Here is a 7,327-nt window from a genome sequence, read left to right as displayed (position 1 = left end):
ATACAGCTTGCAGATGTATCTCCGTGTGAATTCGACCCCAGATTTTGAATATCCAAACCACTGTCTGAGGTAAATCTATAATTTCTTCTACCTCTTTTTGCAGTTCCCAGGAGAAACCCTTCTTCTAAGCAAGAAGGTAACAAGATAACAGATGCCCTAGGAAGGCACCACACTTGCATAAGGTTGAGCACTTGCATTTTACCTCTAAATAGCTGGGTATATATCTGTATCTGCCTAAATTCAGCAAAAGAAAAAAGGGAGGAAAGTTTGTAGTGATGTGGCACTGTAAAGCACAAGCAAATGTTACTACATATCCAGCAAGGATATGAAATGATACTCCATTTATAGGCAATGAACTTCAAAATACAAGGTTTTCAGAAAGAATATTCAGAGTCGCTCCTTTTCCTTACTCAGAAATCCTTGGAGCAGAAGCAATTAACATTTGCCAACAACCCCTGGAGTGGAACACCTCATAAATCTTCCCTTTGCAAAGCCAAGGCAGCACACGCCTCTGCTTTCACAAAGTTCACTGGGAAAGAAAGTGGGCATTGTTCAGTGGCCAGACACAGGTGTGATTGGAGCATCCCATCTGGAGCATCTGTTCTTGAGTCTGAGCATGTCTATCTTCAGAGAGGCTTTAGGAGGAAAGAATTACCATAAGGAAAAGAAGGAAATTTCTCTCTTCCTCAGACCAGCTCTTCTGGGTGCTATGTTCCTACAACATATTGTTTGCTAGAAATCTGTAAAGGCTACAATTTTATGCACATTTACCTGGGACTAAAAGCCCAACTAGACAGGGTGTGAGAGACACGTGACAAGATTTCATGACTAAACATAGGAGAATCAACCTAATTTGCCCCATTTTTGCCTTAATCAGCATTAAAAAAAATTCACATGAACACTCACATTTAAATTTAGGTAAGAAGGCATTTAAAATACACTTTCTCTCAAAATATGCATGCTGGTGCTGAGAAATGCACCAGAACCTCTGGAGATGTGCAAAATCCGATGGGAACATACAGTCCAATCTGCACATGAGTCTCTAGGAGGTGTGGATCTGGTCTATTCATATCAAGATTCCAACACCTCACACATCCACACCCACAATTTACTTAAAGCCACCCACCTATGACATATAATACGCACCAGCAAAAGAAGAAATGGTAAGTAGTCAGCTAGGACATTGCTTTGGGCTCCCCCTGCCTCTGGACTCCCCCTTCCCCCACACCATCCCCATCGCAATGAGTGCAGTGCACTGCTAGGACATCACTGCATCCCCCACTCAGGAGCCCCACCCACTCCCATCTACTCCTCTGTTTGCTAATCTAGATTTCTCTTGTACACGTTTCCTATAGTATTGTGAAATCTGATTCCAGTTGTGGGCGCCGAAAGAGCACAGGCCTTCGCAGTTGCCACTACTGAGCGTGCCCCTTAGCACTTGAGCATGCTCAGTAGAATTCCATGGACAAAACCGGCAGGTATATGAGAAATGGTTCACTGTGAAGCCAAGAAGAAATGTAGGGGATTCCAGAATGACTTCATTGAATATGATCATGCACATGGGAGTCTATTCAGTTCTTAAAGTGTCTATGAGGGTGACCAGTAGGGATGCCATCTCCCCCTCCCTCCCCAAAAGATATTGAATATCCTCAGCTTAACAGATTCTTGCAAGTATTGGCAGGCTTCGGGGAAATGATGAACTCTCATGCTGTAATTGGCCATTTGGCAGGGTGAGAAGTGTGGGAAGCAAGCAGTTCCTAGACAGCTAGGACTGAGCATAGTATGCTTAGTAACAGTAGTGAGATCACCAGCACCAGTGAGCTCCACCCACCCACTTTTGGGGTGTAGGATTTAGACTGCTGATCTTGTGAAGGGCTGAAGGAATACAGGTTTGCTACAGAACCAGGGCACAATGGAAGTCTTGCATGCTAATCCTGTGTACTGCATGCTTACTCAGAAGTCCAGCTGGCTGAGTTTGTCAACCCACTTCCAAGTAAATATGCCTATGGCTGTACCCTTCCTCTGTTTTCAGACCAACATGCCTTGTCAGGAGAGAAATTTGGTTCAGCTGGCATCTAAAAGCTAACCTACCAAATATGTGTTTTCCAAAATAAAAAAAAATTGAAACACACCCATCCTTCAAAATCTGCACTTCTTCACCTTTTGCAGCACAGTTCTCCAGCCAAATCAGGTGTACATATTTGCAGGATGGCTTCTGTACCTCTGGGATGCCTACTCAAATTGGGATGGTTGAAGGGCACGGTAATGTGCAAATTCATTCTTCATTATATGAGTGGGTAATGCAGGGCAAAATATCAAAGCAAGATACATTGCAGAGGTCTGCCATCTTTTCTATGATCCTCAGTTGACCTGTTATAGTTTGAAACGGGCCCTACACTGTAACCCAAGAGACCTCTTTATTTTAAAGGACAACAAATGCTGCAGAAAATCCCAAGCCTTTATGTTGTTACCATCTGCTATGTCTGCTTCAGCCATTGTTTTGCAGTCTGATCTACAGTACAACAGTGCAAACCTTTACAAACTCAAGGACAGCTTCCTGGATCTTGTATTGTTTTTCTTGCACACTGTTTCTGTGTTGCGCCTTCCAGTCCAGAAGTTGTATTTACAGTTTGTTGAGATACTAGGACAAACTAGTATTCACCTGAAACACTGTGTTGGCTTATCTCAGACACACAGCAGGGTGCTGAGGGAAAATCCAGAGTCCATGTTTGTTCAGCGGTTAAAGCAGGTATTACCCTAAAGATGCAAGAGCTCTGCAAGTAGCAAGTGGGCATTTGGCTCCCTCTTCGTCCTCTCTACCATCAAACAGAAGTTATTACATGACACAATGAACAAAGGATTCTGTGTCTTCCTGCCCCTACTTCATATAACAAGGCAAAGGAGAGAAGGGAATGCTCTCCATTCCAGCTATCTTCAGAAGAATTGTACCTTTAAGAACTGGCTCCTGTTTGCTTTTTTCCTTCTTCCTCCTTATCCCATTTTCCTTGTGTGTCATGTCTTTTAGACAGCAAGGCTTAGGGTAAATACAGCCTTACTACTTTCTTTTTAAAAATAAAACTGCTTTGGGAGCCTTTTTTAGATAAAGAACAGGGTAAGACGGTTTAAATGAACAGAAGTAAATAAATAGCTACAGCTGGCAGACGATGGGGAACTGAGGTTTGTTGTGATGTATCACGACATGTTCTGCTAAACATTACATGGGTGCAGGGGAACAGAAGCTAAACGTGTTGCCCCTATTTTTAGAAGCAGCCCTGCATTTATGGTAAAGCCAAGTAGTTTTATCCCATAACTGCTTATGAACACACAGGAGAGATTATCTGTTTTCTGCTCAGTTGCCAATTTCCCTTTCCGATGTCCGTTTACTAAACAGCGAGGGGGAAAGAGATTCCTCAGAACACTTCGCTGAAGCCAGTCCTCAGAAGTGGAAGCAAAAGTCATTTACTTTATGAATAAGTGAGCATTCATTCACTCCACCCTAAATATACCCCTCCTTGCCTTTCTCGTCCTCTCAGCGACACAGTTCCTTCTCTCCTTCTCTCAGCTCCTGTCCCTTCACTATTATTCCATTGTGCCACTGCCACAATCACCCCCTCCCCTCCACCGTCACCTTCTCTCTCCAACCACTGCCAGGCATGCCTTTCTCCTTGAGATTCAACTGGGGGGAAGGTGGCGCTCTCTAACCCATGCCCTCGTGGACCACCTGGGAAAAGGAAAATAAGGTGGACCAGGAGTCAGGTTGTGGTAGGAGGAGAGGAGGAGCATGGGGAAAGAAGGTTCTTCCTCCTTCCAAGGGCCTAACGTGCAGGGCCAGCCCAAGATGTTTTGGCACCTGAGGTGAACCACAAAATGGTGTCCACCCTGCTAGTGCCAAGAAGCTGCTGTAGAGACAGCATGGGGGAGCAGCTGAGAAGGCATCAGATCCAGTCTCAAAGGAGCATTCCGCAGCCATCACAGCAGTGGGCAATGCATTTCTTGGAGGCCAGATCTGCTGCTTCTGTTGCCTGAGGTGTTTGCCTCTCCTTGCCTCATGGGTGGACCGGCCCTAATAACATGTCTATATGCAGAGCCTGGGGAGATGAATCCTGCCTACTTGTCCCCACAAAAGTCCTAGCAATTGACAGCCCCTTTCTATAGCCCCATTGCCCTGGTTCTGAGGTACTTGTGTATCTTTGAGTCCTCAAGATGATGTGTGCACAGCGCTTTTTTACTTCTTCCCATCCACTTCAGTGGGAGGTGAAGTGGTCAGGAGAGGGAAAAGAAGTTAATTACAGTGCTGGCGTTGGGTGGGGCCTCTGCTTCCCTGGCAACCCATTTACTTTTGCTCCCCTAGGAGAATGGAGTTACGTTTTGTCACGCTGACAGACATTAGCTACTAATATTCCATATCACCATTAAGTCATTATTAAAATGAGGCCTGTACCCCTGGAAAAGGTTTAGGAGACACTGGAATATGTTTAGGAGAAGGCCTTGCTAGAGGGAATATAGTCTTCTCCCTGGCAAGAAAGCCTTACAAAAATGAGGTAAGTTTTGGCTTTAAAAACCAAAAATCTTTTTCCATTCCATTTTCAGCACTCATTTGATGAAGTAAAGGACTGCAGCAATTAAACACGGAGGGACCGTTCGAGAGGCCTTAACCTCAGGTGGCAGCTGTTCTTATCACTTCTCAGCAGCCTGAGCTTATTTCTCCGAGATGTTCTGCAGGCTTTCCCCACTGAATTGAGAATTACATTGCTTGGGTGTTAAGAGAAATAACGTGCTTTCAGTCACAAGCGTGCCGAAGGTCTACTAAAGTGGAGAGAGGTTGAAATTGAAGAGCACCTGTAACCAGGAAATAGACTAATAGGGATGTTCCTTCTCTGGAGAGAGAGAGGCTACAGTTATCTGGGCAGCAGGTTGGCTGGCTGGCTGACAGTGGGTGATAGTGACACCTGCTGGAAAGATGCCCTCATTAGACAGTGGTAGCATCTTTCTTTGCTATTCAGAAAGAGTTCCACAAAAATGTTTAGCTGGATTCTTATATGAAGTTCTCACCATGTTAGTCTTTCATCCTGGTTTGTTTGCAGAGAGCTATTTATCAAGCACTGTGATCTGTTTGTGGGGAGGTAATAAGGCATTTCGTCAAGCAAGTGTCACCACCCCACACTTTCCGGCACATCTTCCTGTTCCTTTCCTTATCATAAAAAGTCCATTTGGGGAGAGATGTGGGTTTGTCGCACAAGAGCTCCAAATTCCACTTTAATTGTGCACCCTGAATTGTATGGGATGACACTGAACCCCACCTCAAAATGGCGGCAGTCTGTAGTGGCACACTATGTCTCCAGACTCTTCTGTTAGAGTGCCAATGGGGGATCTTTTAGATAACTTTTTTTTAAAAATGCTTGACCTATGCAAATGGCAGAGATTATGTATGTCAGAGATAACAGGGGATGATAGAGACAGAGACAGAGACAGAGACAGAGACAGAGAGAGAGAGAGAGAGAGAGAGAGAGAGAGAGAGAGATCGGCTGAATCTGTACATCAAGAGCAAGAAGGGATGCATTTTAGGCAAAGTGTGGTGTAGTGGTTAAGAGCGGTAGTCTCGTACTCTGGGGAACCGGGTTCGCGTCCCCGTTCCTCCACATGCAGCTGCTGGGTGACCTTGAGCCAGTCACACTTCTCTGAAGTCTCTCAGCCCCACTCACCTCACAGAGTGTTTGTTGTGGGGGAGGAAGGGAAAGGAGAATGTTAGCCGCTTTGAGACTCCTTAAAGGGAGTGAAAGGCGGGATATCAAATCCAAACTCTTCTTCTCTTCTTCAAATCCAAATCTTCTCTAAGTGCAGAAGCGAAGGCCATGCCCCCTCCGCTTCCACAAAGTATGCACCAAAATGCACGCCAGTGAGAGGGGGGCATTCTGGTGGCTGCAGAAGAGGTGGGGCATGCTGAGCCCCATCGCTTGGACTTCTACCTCCTGAGTTGGGCACTTCATCCTGCCCCACAGGGTGCTGGTCTGCCACCTAAAATGCTTCCACCATCCGAATAATCTTCTCCTGCCCTGCCCTGAAGGTCTTGCACCCAGACTCATAATCCTATCTACTTGTGAAACTTGAAACCTTCAAATCCAGTGCCCTGAGTCACCATCCAAGGCTTTTTCTTTCCAAACCTCGAAACCTTGCTTTGCCCCCAACCTATCAGCAAAACTCAAACTAGAATATCACCTTCTCCGGTGGAAGGATTCAGGCAACTTTTACAGCTGAGAGCCTGGCCCAGCACTATGTATATAACATCTGCTTTGAGGAGGGGAGACCTCCGTCCTGTGTGTCACCACAGCAGGGAAAATGCTTCTTTCCCCACTCTATGGCTCTCTGGGGGCCAGGAGGTCAGAAGGCTGGATCGAGATTTATGAGCTTCTCCCAGTAAAAGACTTCCCCAGATGAACTTTTTGCACTATTCTCTCCCCCTTATCCCGTCAGGTGAATGGGAAGATTTGAAACAAAGGTAGGCGGGTATGGCTGATACTGAAGAGCCCATTTTTGACCTCTTGTTAACATGTTAAATTGATGCATGGGCAGGTGGCTCCTTGGCAAGTGAACAGCTCATTGTCTAGCCTTGGCCAATTGCACAGTAAGAGCTTTTCCCCTTCTTCATTTGTTTGAGCCAGAGGAAATCTTTCTGTGTAGGAAGCCAGTAATCACATTTATTTAAACTTGTCTCTGGCCTTACAGTAGTGCTGCACACTTCTTCTTCTTATTTTTTAGATACCTGCACATGCTACAAGAAGAGAGCCGAGACCAAATTTACCTTGGATACTATGGGCAGAGCAATGTGTATGGAAAATTCTGCACCAAGGTAATACAAATCCTGTACTAGCAAAAGATGCATCCTGCATCTAGTATAAGTATTGTTTATTTTGCGTTTCCATACTATTTTGCAAAATTTTAGCCTATTTCTACTAGTTCAAGGGGGTGTACAATGAGTTCTGCTGTACTGGATTTTATTCCACAACTGAAATGTTTCACCAGACAGTGCCCTACCTGGCCTACCATGATTTTCATGATATCAATATTCTGAGAAGCTAGATGGTCCACTGGCCTGATGCTATAGGCTTATCTTCTGTTCTTAATGCTGGATGTCAGGGAGGAAGATTCTAGCCTACCCTTCTCCCTGACATGCTGGTTTTCTATGTGCAGTGATTTATTTGTTTTTCTGTATAGAGGAGCATTCAGTTCTGAGCACCTCCCTTGCATTCTGAAGTGACACAGTGTAGAAACATGTCTGGTTTACCAGAGAGAGATCAATTAAATGAGGGAGTCTGTACCTGTGCCATGT

This window comes from Podarcis gaigeae (assembly GCF_964106915.1).
Source record: "Podarcis gaigeae genome assembly, chromosome: 5".
NCBI lineage: Eukaryota > Metazoa > Chordata > Lepidosauria > Squamata > Lacertidae > Podarcis > Podarcis gaigeae.
The sequence above is the reverse complement of the archived record's forward strand: the minus strand, read 5'-3'. Positions refer to the sequence as shown.